The sequence below is a fragment of the Rhyacophila brunnea genome, unplaced genomic scaffold (genome assembly GCF_057557595.1).
Source record: "Rhyacophila brunnea isolate RB1 unplaced genomic scaffold, BYU_Rbru_1.0 scaffold_104, whole genome shotgun sequence".
Taxonomy (NCBI): domain Eukaryota; kingdom Metazoa; phylum Arthropoda; class Insecta; order Trichoptera; family Rhyacophilidae; genus Rhyacophila; species Rhyacophila brunnea.
In genome coordinates this window covers 941,272-959,047 of record NW_028232757.1, presented here as the reverse complement: position 1 = coordinate 959,047, position 17,776 = coordinate 941,272, and positions in this window count along the sequence as shown.

The window sequence follows — 17,776 nt, the reverse complement described above, 5'->3', positions numbered from 1 at the left end:
TTTTAAGTTTCTATATTATTAGACCCTATTCTAAAAATTTAATATGAATATGTTAAAAAAATTGACCATAGCGATAAAACTGTATCTTATATCATATAAAAATATTTTTTGTGCTACTTATACAATAAATATTATCCAACTATAAATTATTTATTTCGCTTATATTTGTTCGCTAAAAAATTAAATATTGAAAATAAAGCATTGATCCGCCATGTTTAAAAAATTTTATAATATCACACAATAAATATTATTTTAATTAAATTAAATTTATGATTTTCTAGAAATTTTGTATTAAATAAAAATAGTTTCTAATTCTATACTGTACCGATATAAAAAACCATATGTAGAAACCTTTATTTTTATTGCATTAAAATCTTATTTTTTTAATTTTTTATCAAAGAAAAAAAACATTTTTCGCATGTTTGTTACGAATATAACAATACAGGTAGAATGGATTGTTCCCTAAATTTTAAATATTGGTAAAATCACACCTTAAATACGAAACACAATTACATTCCTTACCCAAATCAAAATATGGCTAGTTTCAAAATAAAAAAAGTCGTTTTTTTTAGAAATTCGATTTTACTACTTTGATTGATATAAAATTTTATTTAAGTGTATTGGGGTTACCAAAGCTCAGAAAACAGGCGTATTTATTTTTTTTTGCAAAACCTGCAAATTGAAATTCTTTATAATAAAAAAATGCAGTTACTCGGTAATATTCGAATATAAAAAGGTCCATAAATATATTGCTTGCAGCATTCAAGAATAATGGCGATTTATATTCTGTAAAAAGAGGCAATCATGACCATAATGTTTTTTTCATAAATTTTATATTCGTCAATATAAACGAAATTTAGAAATGAATGTATGGGAATCTAGTATTTAATACATTAGCTTGTTGTTTCATATTTCTTTCATCAAATAAAAATAAAAAAATTTCTACTAAACGCTTATCAAAATATTTTTACTTCTCACCTATATATTATTGAAATTTTTATTTGGATTTCTTTTTTTTATATTGTTATATTCAATATATTTTATAGTAGGGTTATAACATTCTCAAAAATGGAACGATCTAAGTACAAGGATATTTTATAAATAAAACATATTCTAGAAATACACGGGATATGAGTAATATCATAACTAAATTTTTTAAGTTCATCTATCTATATTTAGTTTGTGTTTTTGTAAAATATTTTTAGCATATATGCACTATAAGTCTCACAAGCTAAAATGTACTTAAATTTGTCAAAAACTAGACACTTAAACTTATCTCATTTGAAAGAAGAAGAGCAGTTTATAGTGATAGACCAGGGAAAGGTGTCAAAATATGTATCAACGAGTTTGTAATATTACCAATGGACGGACTACGTCTCATAGATATAATTTTTTAAAAAAACTTAACCCATAAATAGAAAATCATGTTATTTGTCAAAAATATATTTTAATAGAAGGCAGGCAAACACAAACCATTATATTAAGACAAGCTGAGTCTTAACCATAAAGGGACATTTGAATAAAACATATATCGAAATAATATTATTATAATAGAATGCTTTTGAATTCAATTTCGATTTTCAAGAAGATTTAATTGCAAACTATATGATCTATTCTTCTAAAATTCTTTTGTAAATTTTTGTTTCTGCAATAAAAGCAATAAATAAAAATAATAAAAGGCCAATAAAATTTATTGTGGTCAAAATATTCGAGCAACGAATTTAACTTAAATGATTTATAAGATATTTGAAAATAAATAATACTTTAGTTTCCATCTTCTAAATACATATCTAGAGGATTTAAAATTTAGATATACCTAGGCTATATTTTATAAAATCATCTTGTATTTATATGATAAAAAAAACACAAAACGTTTTATAGTAATTTATAAATTATACTATTTTAAAAATATCAAATCTTCTATTTTTTTTTAATATCTAATTCTATTCTCTGTCCTCTTTTGAGACCGTTTTTTTCACAACTTCTACTTCATTAGTAACGATTTCACCTTTGCTCATTATACGTAAAGCTAAGAACCCGCTTCCACCAAAAATTATTAGCAAACCTGTTGTAAATCCTTTGAATTGCTCGATGCTATAGTGTTCAAAGTCTTGAAAATAAATCCCGGCGGTAAGCACACTAAATAAAGACCAGACAACATGAAATACTGGTATCACAAGTAGGGCGTCGTAGTGCCTTAAAGCTCTGTTTAACCAATATATTTGCAAAAATGTGCAGCACACAATCATGATAAAGAACATGTATGTTACACCGTGAAGGAATTGATTATCACCGCTCATTGTCTTGTCAATCATTTCTCCGAAACTTTTGGCAAATAAAGTGGTTAATGATGCAATCACACTTGATAATCCCACATAAAATAAAATCATGAAGTAAGACAAAAGAACTCCATTTTCTTCATAGTGGATTTCGTTTCTTTTGAGAAAACCAAATATATCATCGGGCATGCCCCAATCTGAATTTGTCTCAATAAATTTTATGGTGACGAAAAGTGTCGTGATCAGAGCAAGCACAAAAGCAAACCATGACACTGTTTCTTTTCTCTGGTACATCTTGAGAAGTTCGCATAGTGAAAAAACCTTGTGCGATCTTCCACTATTCATGACGATGACAGAAGACCCCGTGAGAACAAATACAATGGAAGCAAAATCTTTCCATGTAAATATCTCTTGGTTTATTAGTGGTGCAAAAATACTGTTGGCAATAAGACCGACTGCTCCAAGGGATGCGAGCAATGATTGGTTTCCAAAGATATACGAACTAAACCCCGAAATCTTTCCTGCGACATATACGAGCACACCAACTGAAAAAAGTGAAGTTTCTATCCCGAAAAAAGTAACTTTAGGTTGTGAATATGATTTTTTTTGAAGGTTGATTCCAATATTAATCAAAAGATTTCCATTTATAGAAAGAATAACACCAATAATCCACGAACCTCCATTTTTAGATTCACATTTATATTCTCCACTTTTATTCATTAAACAACTTTGTTTAGCATCACATCCATTTAAAACACTCGGTCTTGAAGAGATACAATCCTTTCCTTCTGGAACCGATCGGCAACAGTACTTCGAATTAGCGTTAGTATCTGATTGTTGGTTCTCACATTCATTTTCTATTCGGCATTTTGCTGAACAAGCAAGTGGTCCGTAAAAAAAATAAGAAGCACAATCTGTTGGTGTTGCACATCTTCGGCCTGGCTGTAGTAACTTTTGGCAAATGTTATCTACACAAAAAAGTGAGTGAATATCTGGACGGGATTTTGACCAACAGTCTTCGTCATGCACACATGATTGGGTGGTTTGTTGAAATGGTGCAATAAGAAGAAGTATTGTTAGAAATCTGGTATTATACAATAGCATGGATATATTTGAATTAATTTTGATATTCAAATTAATTTTTATTTGAAACAGTTTCACTTATATTGAAATAAATATATGTAATTATTTTATTATATTCATTCGTATTATTGTGTATTTAATATAAATAAATCTTTGAATTGTGAGGTTTGCCTTTCTAAGTACATTTTAATGTTTTTTTTCCTATGTCGATTTTTAATATATGCAATAATTTAAATATGTTCTAAATATTTAAGTTTAAATAGTTAGCTCAATTTCAAATCCAAAGAATGTACATTCCATGATATTGAAATGATGTAATTTTTATTTACTAAAAACATGTGTGTCTTAAAATCTCATCTAGATAAATTGGTTGTATATATGTTATTTTTATTGCACGTTCTAAAATATTATGTTGATTAAAATAAGAAAAATATTTTAACGGACAATAAAAATATTTAAAAATATTACTATCTTACAAACAATAGTTTTCTCCTTTAATTACCAACTACTTCACGAAATTTAAATGCTCAGCTGTCATTTTTTTTATTAACTGTAAATAATGATATTACGGATACTACTGTATGATGATAATAATAATTTATATATTTTTTTTATAAATTTTTATTTTAACACCGAAACAATTAATTATTTTATTATAGATATTATGCCATGCACTTATAATTTATTTATACACCAAGCAAAATATATTATCCAATCATTATTATTAAATTATCAAAAAATTCAATTCTCATAAATTATGTGATAATATATTTATTTTAGGGCTAAATTATACTTTATGATTTTAGTATTTTTTCTCAAGCACAACTTGCTTAATCTCTCGTGCGCAAAGCGTATTAATACTTTCGGCTATTTTCTCCCCTCTGAAGTCTTCTTCAATACCTCTTCTCTGTTCAAGACTTATTAATTCAAGGGTTTTCCTCATTCCAAGGTTTGCATATATGCATCAATCTGGTCGGTTAGTTCGATTGCTTTCTGATACTTTTTATGATAGTTGCCCTATCATTCCAAGTTATAACATATGGAATAATTTTTGTCTTAGACAGTGAAAATATAGACATATCTAAACTTATATTCCTACTTATAAATTCTGAAAACGCATGGTAATATACTTCATAAATGCGATGATATCATATCTGCTAACAAAATACCATAAGTCGTATATTAAAGTTTTGGAATATCAACGAAAGTTTTAATATCGACGAAAATCATATATAATCAATAAATGCCGGAATTAAAAGTCATAAACTAAGAAGATATATTGACTTAGAACATAAAAATGATGATTTTAAAATGCGTTAAAATAAATATGCTGATTCAAGCCATAAAGGTTTTTTTCCAGAAGAGTTTTCATATGCAAAACAAAATTAACCGTAGATATTTTTAAATTTGTTTTTGAGTTAATGTCGTAAGTAATTAATTGTTTCTTCATCTGTTTTTTATTTTTTCTTAAGTTTACCCTAAATAATATTATATTTAGAGTAATTTAGTTTGAAAACTTTAAAATAGTTTTAATTTCAAATATTATCGGAATATTCATTTAATTGATATTTTGATTTTTTTTGAGTTAGAAGGTTTAGATTTTGCATATTTTTATAGTATCGAATTAAACAATAATTCTAGATACGATCTTTTTTGTTTAATGTAACGATAAGAGCTAATCATTATTTATTTTCTAAATAGTCTTTGATCATTGAGAACCAACTTGGAAATATTGAATGAAAACAAATATTTGTGGTTAGGTCTCAAATTCCAATACTTTCGATGGTAGTAACCCCTAAATACAGTTTAATTATGGTATTTTTTTATAATAATGAACTTTCGTCATTTTTACAGCTAAATTATATTTACAGTATTAAAAAATAGTTGTTAAAGATTTTACTGCCCGTCGTAGATAATATCTATGCAATAATATTTTTATTATTAGACTATATACGATAATATTAAACTTTTCATGGGTTAATTTTATTTATGCATATTTAAATATATTCAATCTAAATTTAAGATTGTTTCTCTCAACAGATTATATTTAAATCATTTTTAATAGTATAACCTTTACAATCCTAAAAATACATCTTCTCTTTTCAAATTTTAATATTTCAAGTGTTTTCCTTAAGCAGATTGTCTGTGCGTGTGATTAATTTAGTATTCTCAACTCCTTAATTTACGACTTATGCTATTAACCATTTATTTCATAACTTATTTCTAATTAATTATTAGAAGAGAAAAAAAAATAACGAACGAATACGACATGCAATATTTTGTTATAATACAACAACATTAACTTATTTCTTAATAATATTAAAATAACTAATTTAGGTGCAAAAACTTGTATTTTCATTTTTTTTAATACATTAGGCTAAAACGAATAATATGACTTTTTATTTTAATATTTAGAATTTTAATTATATATTAGATTTTGACATAATCGACTATTTTTTTAAATTTTTTTGTGCTTTTATTTCAAGCAATAGCTTCCATCTTTTCTTCTTTTTAATAATAGATTAGGTTTTGACATAATCGATTATTTCTTTAAATTTTTTTGTATATTTTTATTTCGAGCAATAGCTTCCATCTTTTCTTCATTTAAATTATAGATTAGGTTTTGACATAATCGATTATTTTTTTAAATTTTTTTGTATATTTTTATTTCGAGCGATAGCTTCCATCCATCCTTTATTTATTTTTTTATGCTTCACTAATAAACTTTTTATTCTTTTAGCAATATTTACTGAAAGTCTAATTTAAAAGGACACAAAATTATAAACGGTATTAACATATTAAATATATAATTTCATATTTTTGAGACACTTTTTAAGGCTTATTGATAAAAGTATTTTCTATAATCCTTTCCCATAATAATCATTTTTTATTAAATCCACAAAATTTTTCAATCAATAAGCAAAATAAAAATTTAGATTATTAAAAAATTGGATTATTTGAAATAAATATGGATATAGACAAAATATTTAATGATTTTTATTTATACCACTCCCAAATCTTGCTGTTTTTACTATCCCGCAAATAATAGGGGATTTCGAGAAATTCTTTTATTCCCTCTAATGAGAAAGTAATTTTATCATTTAAAATTTTACTAATTTTTAAACCTCCACTCATATCATTATATGTTTTAGTTTTTAAGTTAAAAAATAAAAGAACACTTTATCCATTACAATTTCTTGAATATTATATAAATACTCTTCATCTTCCAATTCTCTTGGAATTTTCATTTGCTTTCTACTTTGGCATATCCTGCCGCCAAATAGATTACAAATTTTCTCAAAATTTTGTGACTTTTCTATATTTTTTCTCGAAACCAAGCTAAATGGTTTATTCCGAACCTCTAAATGAGATTCAAATCTTTCGAGGTACTCATTCTTTCTAATATTCATTTGTATATTGTTTATGCAAATATTTGTTTGTATATAAATTAGAAACTTTCTATAATTAATTTTGTTTCATCATAAATCATGGAGTATTTTTAGATTCCAATATGATTTAAATATTTTCTAGAATAAAATAACTATAAAAAATAATAATGTACACCTTTTAAAATAAATATAGAGACATATGTAATATATATTGTTCATATAATCAAATTCATAATCATGTATTACCTATCGTGTTTTTAATATAAAAATACGATTTAAGAGTATAATATTGATTTTATGAAAGAGCAAATGTTAATTTATGGATCAGAATTTATATATAAGATTAAATTAGATTGATCATTTCATATGGATCAGAATTTATATATAAGATTAAATTAGATTGATCATTTCATATGGATCAGAATTTATATATAAGATTAAATTAGATTAATCATTTATATGGATCAAATTTTTGTAATAAAAAATCCAATCAAGTATATTATTTAGCTGTAAGCACGAAACTAGTTTAATTTAAATTTAATGTTTAGTAATTTATAACGAATAATAGTATAAGGCTGATATAATAAACGTTTAATAATATTCCAGTTAATTGATCAAATATTAACATATAAAAAAGGTTTTGTGGAATATATAAAACCTTTAGGATAAATCAATTAATAGTATTTTTTTATATTAGAAGCCATGTGTTTTTTTATATAAATTAGCAAGTCATATTTTACAAGCAATTTATTTTCCTTGATGATACCAATATTGTTAACAGTGATAAATAATTAAGATTGTATATATTAAACTAAATATATATTATCCCATATGTTATAACATGGGACGGTGTGGTGACACGATATCATAGAAGGTACCAGATGTCACGAACCAGGTTGAGGCATATATGTAAACCTTGGGATTGAGAAAAACCCTTGAATTAATAGGACACGAAAGAAGGTGAGGTATTGAAGAAGACTTTGGAGAGGAGAAGATAGCCGAAAGTATAAATACGCTGTGCGTACATAGAATCAAGCAAGCTGCGCCTGAGAACAAAAACTAAAATTACGACTATAAATATGGCCCATAAATAAAAAATAATTTAAACTGAACATATTATATGACTGTATAGAAGTCTATACAAAAAAATTAATTTATTTTTAGATATACGCAATCTTGATTCTATAAATGAATGATAATATTCACATTTTCAAATACTATATTATTTTTATGGAGTACAGAATATCATACAAATACTGGCAGGTATTTGGACATATGAATACATTAGCGTCACATAATTTCATATTACATGATCAAATTTATTTCCACTTTACAAATTTTTTTTTAATGTTGAATGTGACACAAATATAATACAATATACAATACTTTTATTCAATTGCATACTTATGCCAGATACAAATATAATAAATTAAAAATGGTGCTAAATATCATTAATTTCTTGGTAACGCGAAATAAAGTCCAAAATAGTAATAAGAACTTAGATCAAATGATGTGGGTCTGTCCTTTTATAATTTAAAGAATCAATGCACATTATGATTGAAACATGATGTCGGTATAACTTAATATTATACATAGAAAATTATATAAACAATTTTATTTCAAATATCTTCTTTTTTTGTTTTTATTAATGAGTTAATTTGATTTTTAGCTTTTTATAGTTGTTCAAGCAAAACTTCTGATTGCTATATAGTACAGATTTGACTTATACTTCTTTCCATCTCATCATCTTTACAACCTTCCTCAATGAGCTTCTTCTTTCGAGACTTATTGGTACGAGTAACATCCTCAATCCTGCTGTTTGTGTATATACTTCGCTTCTGTTGGTATTCTCAATATAGAACTTATGGTGCTAAAACATAAATGTTTTTGCCTAAAATCAAATGTTTTATTTTGTAGTTTTTGTAAAGATTTTGCCACAAACTCAATTACAGATTTAACATTAGACAATTTTAAGCATAAATATTGGGAAAATAATAATAAATAAAAAATTTGTAATATTTTCTTGAAGTAAATAAAAACAATTAAATAATGAAAGAGCTGGCATCATATAACATCTAGAAATTTTTAATGATAGTTTTGTGATTTTTTATTGCCTTTATATTAAATTTATATGTGTTTATGAAGTTTATTTTGTTTTTAAAAAATTGTTTCTATCACTTTTTATTGATTTTGATATTGTGTTGTGTTTTTATATTATCTGGAACATTTGTTTCTTATTCTTCATATTAATTTTCTTTATATGATGTTGAATGTGTTTTTTATTTCGATAACTAGCATCCAATCGTCTTTTTTGAGGTCATCTTTGAAATGCTCTTTCAGGCAGTCGATGTCGCTTCTGTTCATTTTGCTCCATAGAATATTTTGATCGTCGAAGTGTCTTTTATACATTCTTGGGGTTCCGTTTGTTTCGATTTTTATTGCTACATTTTCGCCTGTCTTGGCGGTATTAACAGGCTTCATGTTGTTTTCTATGCTAGTTACTTTTCCGAGGGACATACCACATTCCAGAATAATTTCGGTTCCTACTTTTAAAATTCCCACGACAGAGACGCCCATTATTAGAGGGCTTCTTTTATTCCATACGCTGTTGGGAAGAATTGTGAGTTTGCATGGGAAAGTTGGATTTACAGCAGCCTTTTTCTTTGAGCGAAGGTCTTCAGTGTATTTTGTGAAGGAGTCTAAGAGGTGGTAAATTATATTAGCACTAAATATTTTAACACCTAATCTTGATGCTTCTTCCTCAATTTCTTTATCTATTTTCACATCGAAGCACAGCATTAAAGCGTTTTCTGGGCTTCGCTCTAACATTGAAGCAGTTTTTTTCACATCCTTGAGTCTTATATTTCCAAGGTCTATGCTTGATACTGGAACATTATTTGTGTCAAGAAATAATAAAAGTGCTTCTAAAGACCCAAGCGTTGATGCTTGAACATGAACACCGAGTTCAGAAAGCTTAATGCTTCCAAAGACTGAACTTTTCTCATCTTCTACCATTCTTTCGGCTTCTTCATCAGTTGAGGCAATATTACTAGCACTTTTTTTAGAAACTTTAGAATTCGAAGCATAGATTTTGTTGGAATTTTCATCTATTTTATCGGTTATTTTCGAAAAACCGCCGTCAATAAGATTTTTGTGAATGTTAATCGGATTGTTTTCATTTTTACCGATGGAAGTTTCTTTAATTTTATCTTCCTTTTTCTTAGCATTAATGTTTTTATGCTTAATAGCATTTGTATTACTTTTTCTTTTGTCTACAATTCGCTCTTTCTTATCCATTTCCCTTTCGATTTTTCTACTTATGGTCTCATTCGACACAGAATCATCGAAATTATCTATACGAACCTTGGAATCCATATTAATTTCATTTTTACCCGCATTTATACTATTAATGGCGATCTGGTCTCTTGTGCTTTTCTTTCCTATGTCATTACTGCTCTTTAAGGTATCATGAATTTTCTTATTATTGTTTTCGATTCTGGTGCTTCTGTTTTTTAAATCATCACTCTTGGTATCATTAGTTTTAAAATCAATGTTCTCGGGTTTTGTGATTATATTAGTGGTCCCATCATCTTTAATATCCACATGTGCGGCAAAATTATTGGCGTTATCATTAATATCTTGTGAATGATTCTTAGGATTAGCAATTATTTTTTTCTTTCTTATGATCTTTACAATACTCGTTCCAGGAATAACCTTTTCCAAGTCATTTGCTGCTATTCTCACACCACAACTTCCTTTCGTTTTCTTTACCAGAGCACCTGTACCCTTTATTCTTGTTTCTCTGCATGCATCCGGAACAATAACAGTTTTTACGGTTGTAATAATGGGCTTTTCGAAAGTTGCAAGACAAATGCGATCGCCTTCGCGTAATTCCCCGTTTGAAAGAATTGCATCGACTGTAGTTCCATATCCCTCAACATTTTTTGTTTCGAGAACTGTACATTCAAAAACCTCCGAATCAAAAAGAAGCCTTTTCAAAAGATACTTAGAGCTGAATTCTATGACCATGGATAAAAGATCCGGAATTCCCTCTCCTGTTATCGCACTTGTAGGAACTAAAGAAACATACTTTAAAGGATCGGGATTGTTATTAAATAAACATGCATTGATACCAAGTTCATTTAGTGCAAGTATAATTGTTGAAAGCCTTTCTTTGAAATGTTGTTGTGCTGTTTTATTTTGTTTATCATGTGAAAAACGAATGAAACTGGAAGAATCGTCGCTATCATGAGCTTTTATATTATTATTGTCTTTAAATGTTTCATTTTTTTGAATAATTGTTTTATCATCTTCAAAAGTCTTCCATTCGAAAAGTCTATCTATTTTATTTAATGCCACAACAAAGGGAGTTTTTCTGGCTCTAAGCAATTCAATACTTTCTCGGGTCTGCATTTCAATGCTATGCATTATGTCGATTACAAGGATTGCAATGTTACATAATGAAGATCCCCGGCTTCTGAGATTAGTGAAAGACTCGTGACCTGGAGTGTCAATTATAATGACACCTGGTAACTGATCAAAAGTTTGATTTTCCAAACTTCCTTTTTTATTATTTTTTATAGTTTTTTTGAGTCTAGAAGTTGGTCTATCCATAGAACTTTTATGTAAATCTTTAGGAATTCTATTGGTAATCCCATATTTTTCGCATAAGTAATGAATAGGAAAAAAAGTAGCCCCAATTTGCTGAGTAATCCCCCCTGCTTCTCCAAGCTGAACATTAGTATGCCTGATACGGTCTAAAAGCTTTGTCTTTCCTGTATCTACATGCCCAAGAATGCAAAGAATAGGGCTTTTATAAGGCGTATCCAAATTAGGTGCCATATCTTTATTAAAATCGAAACCTATTGCATCTTTATTTTCCATTGAAGTCGCCCCATCTTTCGATATAAGACCAGACTTTTCATCAACATGATTATCTTTATACATAATTTCCTCTTTATCATTAACTTTGCTAACTACTACTCGGTCAACATTATTTTTATATTTTGCTTCTTTAGCAGTCGCACTATCGGCTCTTATAGAAGAACTGGTTTCCTTTGGCCCTGACCATTTTTCTTTATTACTGTCACTCCTCAAAAAAGCAAACCTAGGCATTTTTTTAGCCTCCCTTCGTTTCTTTTCTTCTTCCTCTCGCTTCTTCTTTTCTTCTTCCTCTGAAAGACGAAGCAACTCCATCTTTTTCTGAACTTCCTCTCTTTCTTTATTTAATTTCTTCTCTAATGCCTCGGCTTCAGCAATGGCTTTTTCTTCCGCTATCTTCTTATCAGCAATGGCTTTTTTGATCATATCAATTGAACCTGCTGGTCTTCGGGATGAGCGGCCAACATTCGATCCTGGTTTCATATTGGTAACCACTTTCTTTGCATCAACTTTATTATTGCCGTCTGATTGTGTTGCAACACTTCTTTTAACACTCAAATTCTTCTTTACTTTAGAGGCATCTGATTTTTCTGTTTCCTTAGAAGCCGTTTCAATATTTACTAAATCCTTTTTATCGAGATTTGCTGACTCCATGATATTGGAGCCATCAATTTTCACATCATTATTATTACTAACTTCTTTTGTGCTAGTATCTACTGCAGCCTTAGCCCCTCGACCTTTTTTACCGTTATTCTTATCCTTTCTTCTGACCATTTTTACTCCACTTATATTTGAAATATCTTCTTTCTTCGAATTCCCTGACATCTATTTTTTGGGTATGAAAAATCACTTTGTTATATAAAATATATATCGCTTATTTAATTTAAATTGCTTGATATATATTTCAAATCAATATTTAATGTCTTTTATGATTTAATATTCAACATCTTTGATGCTCATAATACAAATAAAATAAAATTTTAATATCGATTAATATATGAAATCAATATTCTTTATGATTTAAAATTTCTCATCTTTGATACACATTAATAATTATAAAAATAAATGATATATCCGTATAATTATAGTCATTAAATAGCATTAAAATAAAATATACATATGGAGTTATTTAATATATCATTGGGTCTACCTATAACGTCAATTTTATGATAATTAAATTATAAACGAAAAATATTGTATAATTTTATAATTTATGTGTGTAATTCTGATATTAGCCCTTTTTATATATATATTAAATATAATTTTAATCCTCTTTAGTCTGACACTACTATATGCTTTTAAATGATGTATTTCAGTACCAAAACTAAAAATTAAAAAAAAATTGAAGCACATATTGTTGTTTGTTGCAATATTCACACATATTTTTTTATAGAAAATTCCTCTTTCTAGCTAATAATCATAAATTTTTTAGAACCCTTTCACTTGATTTTGCGAAAAAACTGTAGGCTTATTTTATTTTCAAAACAATTTTATACACTAAGAAAAAATTAAATCATTTTAGTTAAATAAATCTGAAATTTTTATTTTTTATTTAAATGTAAAAACTAAATGCTTATTTCTCCCTGAATCCATTATAAACGAATTTTTAACGGTCTATTAATATATTTTTATGCCTTAGAATATCTATTATTTATTAACCGATTTTCACCAAAAGGGTTTTTTCAGGAATAAGTTCACAATACGGAATTAAATAAAATAAATAAGTTTGAGGTTTTATCCATCCATTATTTTTTGGAAAATCTTGTTTTTTTCGAGCTAGTTTTATAGCTCTATAATAAAATCAAACACTTCCTGAAATGAACACAGTTATTGATTGAGCCCAATTTACTGTTTTCCCCATCGGCCGCCATTATAAATACATAGTATTCACATATACTATGTCAAAACCACCCTTATAAATCTACCACTTACTAAAATATTTATACATTCGCCTCCCATCATATACTAATGTGCTTGATAAACGTTTCTTAGTATTCACCAAATCAGATTTTAAAGGTAAAATCTTAAATCTAGAATTATCATAAAATATTGTCTTCCGTTTATCTTGGTGCTCACAATGATATGCATTTACGTGTGAGCGTAAACATTATGTCAAAATATGCCATAATATTATTTTATTTTTTTCGATTTTACATTTTTTAGCAAAATGTTTTGCATATGGGCAAAATAAATTTCATAAATTTAAAAAATTGCTTGATGTGCTAAATAACACAACTTTATTATTAAAATAATAATTTGGGCCTCGAAACACTAATATTTTTTTCGATTTTGCATTCTTTATGGTAATTATCGTTTAATACTAGAATTTTGTAGCCTGAACTTTAACCAAAACCGGCATTAAATTTATTTGTTAAATTCTAACACATGAATTATATATTTATCCATTCACGCGAAAATCAAAAATAAATGCGATTTTTTTTGGTTGATGATTATACGAATCTAAAGAAAAGAAATCGATAACTTGGAAACTATATTATCTAGATTATACCATAATAAAATACATTTATTGATATGAGGGCTTTTAAATAGAAAATTTTATATTATTCGCGAATTGTATGAATACATGGTAAAGGTTTGAGACTTGGTGTGTTTAAATAACTAGAATTCTATAGAACAGAAACTTCGAAAAGGTTCTGATTAAAATATTTTCTCTATATAAAGGATATACATTTTTGTTTTTGGATTCTTCTATATAAAAGTATTTTTCATCTAGATTCAATAGAAAAATGTATAGATTATAGAAGCAACTAAAACATAAATGTGGTTTTGCATGTATCATAGATCCTAAATTTTTAAAAGTTAAAGGATATTCACAACTATTCTACCATTTAATTAGTATTAATTGATTATAAAATATATGTTTCTCTTTTTGGAAATACACACAAACGATCAGAAAAATTATATTGCAATTTTCCAAAATTAAAAATTATCTGATTTATTTTTATTTTGTATCATAAATACATTTAATCGTTTCTTTGTTCTGACACAAATAATTTTATATGGTATTAAGCATAAAGTTTTAACTAAAAAAATTCTTAGTCGGGGATTTTTAAACACCGTTAAATCAATAGAAAAAATAATTTTGGAGCTTCATATGATAAAAATAAACATATAATTTTAAAATTAAATTCTAAAAAGGCTGTTTTGGCATAAATTATTTAAGCGGTTTTTTACATCCTAAATTAGTTTTTCTTAGATATTTTATATGCTTCTGATTTCTAAAAAACACAAAAAAAGCATAATAAAAAACATCTCTTCCAAATTCATTTAATATCAAGAAAGTGTACTCGGTAAGTTATTTCATCTTGGCTTTTTTAAATAAAAAGAGGCTATTTTATTGAAATATCCGCAGTTTTTTCTATTTATATACACTTTATAAAATCTTTATTAATTATATATATAAATTTGTAAAGAATACGTGAAGAAATGCTCGTAATTCTATGTGCATTGTTGGATAGCAGATTATATGCGTAAATATATATTTTAAAAAACCTAGATACACTTTACTAAAACATTTATATCTAATGGTTTTTTAATTAGGAAAAACATATGAATATTTGACAAAATTCTCATGTTTTCATAAAACTTTTTATTATTTATATTTTATTATGACATGCTACTTATATTATCCCCCTATTAATTTTCTATTAGTAAAAAATAGACCAATCAAAGACTAAAAAGTTATAATAAATTTTTCTATATGCTATACATGCAGGATCGGTTTTTCGTAAAAAATATTATCAAAACTTAAAATAAATAAAATTTCCCCCTTATATAGATCTCTATTTAAAATGTGATCATCTATATATTTCGTTATAAATTGATTATTGTAGTGTGAAGAATTGTCAAATACTCTTTTAATTTTTTGTACTAGTTGGTGATAGTTCTTAATATTCTGTATTCTTAAATAAATCAACACAAGCCCCTTATTATAAATAATTATAATATAAATATATTACTAACACATAAAATAAAATTATTTAGTAATTCCAATGAAAATAGCTTTTAACAATTAATAAATATATTAATATTTTTATAATATAAAAAATAAATGGATATCACACAATCTATAAGCATTAGAGATCTTTATAACCTGACTTTTTTCTTTGTAAGAGTTATAAGAATACTAATTTAGGCGCATAATGATATCAAAGTGCTATTTTTTTTTATAAAATTAGCTCACACGTTTAGTACACTCGCAATTCTAAGAACGCATCTAGGACATACTCTCGATAGAAGTCAATTGCATATGTAAAAGCTATAAAAAATATTTGTAATTGACCCTTAGATAACATCTAAATTATATTATATGTTAATTAGAATCTGAATTTATAGAATCATGATAATAAAACTAATAATATACTATGGAGTCAATATATGATTAGATAAATAAAAGTTAGCTTATGATTTAACTATGAATAAATTAAATAGATTTCCAATTGTAGAATATATTCAATTCCCATTTCTTTAAAAATATTACTTGTATTTTGAAGGTTTATAACCAAGTATTTAAATACAAAATAGAACAATTCTGAATGTACTACCTTTGTATTATTTTATAAGCATCTTTATATTCTATAAAATCAGAATTATTTCTCGAAAATTTCTTTATTAAACTATACTAATAATATCATTTAAATATTTTTCATTGAATCGTAAAATATTACACAGAATTCGACGAGAAATTCAAGATATTATATTAATTTTATAGGAAATATCTTGCTTTCTATAATTTTTGCATCATGTATTTCTTTTTAAATTTGCCAATTTCAATTAATTTATAACACATACTGTTCTGCATAATTCTATGTAATTTATAAATGCTCTGCGTTCATAAAAATATTCATGCTTTTCTCTAAGATTCTAATTTTATGTAAAGGATGACACATTATTTTATAACTATTAGATCTTATTTGGCTTAGGTTTAGCATGATCATAAAAATTACAAAAATGTGTTTCTTTTATATATATGCCGCGAAATACGATTCCCTAATACATCACTGTTATTTTTTTTAATTTTTATTAATTTCAATGTGAAGATACAATATTTTATCCTTAAAAATAATGATATTCTGTTTATAGAATCACTTTAAAAAAGTGTTTACAATAAAAACTTAAAGAATAATGATCTACATAGGCATGGTTGCAGAGAATTCTTACACAAATTTTATTAAGATGGTATGTATGAAGATTTTAGCAAAAATTAAAAAAACATAGAGCTACAGTATTTCTTAGGCCTTACGTAGATTAATCAAAAACACTCACTGCAATGGCTATTGCAAAGGGGATATATTTATGTTGTTTTTAGATGTTTAATAACCGTAAAAATGTATATATTAGTCATTATATTCTTGATTTCATTCAAACTTTATTCATAAATAACTTCAAAAGCTTATCTTCTAATTTTGGGTATATCTTTTTGCCGAAATTATGTAAAATTCCATTGTTTTTTATGTTCGTTGGTTGGTTGTGATTCATAAAAAAATCGTTTAAAAAATTATAGTGATTTTTTTATTCTAATACACCCATGTATTATGATATCTTTAATGCTTTGTTAAATTAATTCTTAAATTAATTTTGCTATAATAATTTATAAATTCTAAGTTCAAAAAGTAATTAATTTTAACTGATAGATGATAAACACGTGCATTTTTTATATGGTTTTTACATCAGAGATGTTTCTTTAATAATTTTTTTAATATTTTATAATTCCAGTTCAATAATTATTGCAAGAAATTTACACCTGGTTGGAGATAAAAAGAAAACATAAGCAGATTAATGCGCCCAAATGTAAATAATAAGTTTTTCTTTAAGAATTATCACAGATTTAAACACGAAAACCTCTTGTATAAATTTAAATGGTAAGTATATTATATAAAAAAAATAGTTAAATTATCCACCCCAAAATAATTTGTTGTTGGAAATTAAAAGATCTCTGACTTTAAACCGTTAAAGGTATTATTAAAAGACCACGGAAATATGCTATTGTATTTATAAACTATATTGTCCATTATTTTTCATTTCTCGTTTAAATTAATATCATTTGTTTCTTTTATTTGTGCCGGTGCAAATACTTTAATTAGTTAATGGTATGTTACGCTGAATAAGAGTTTTAGATTTTTT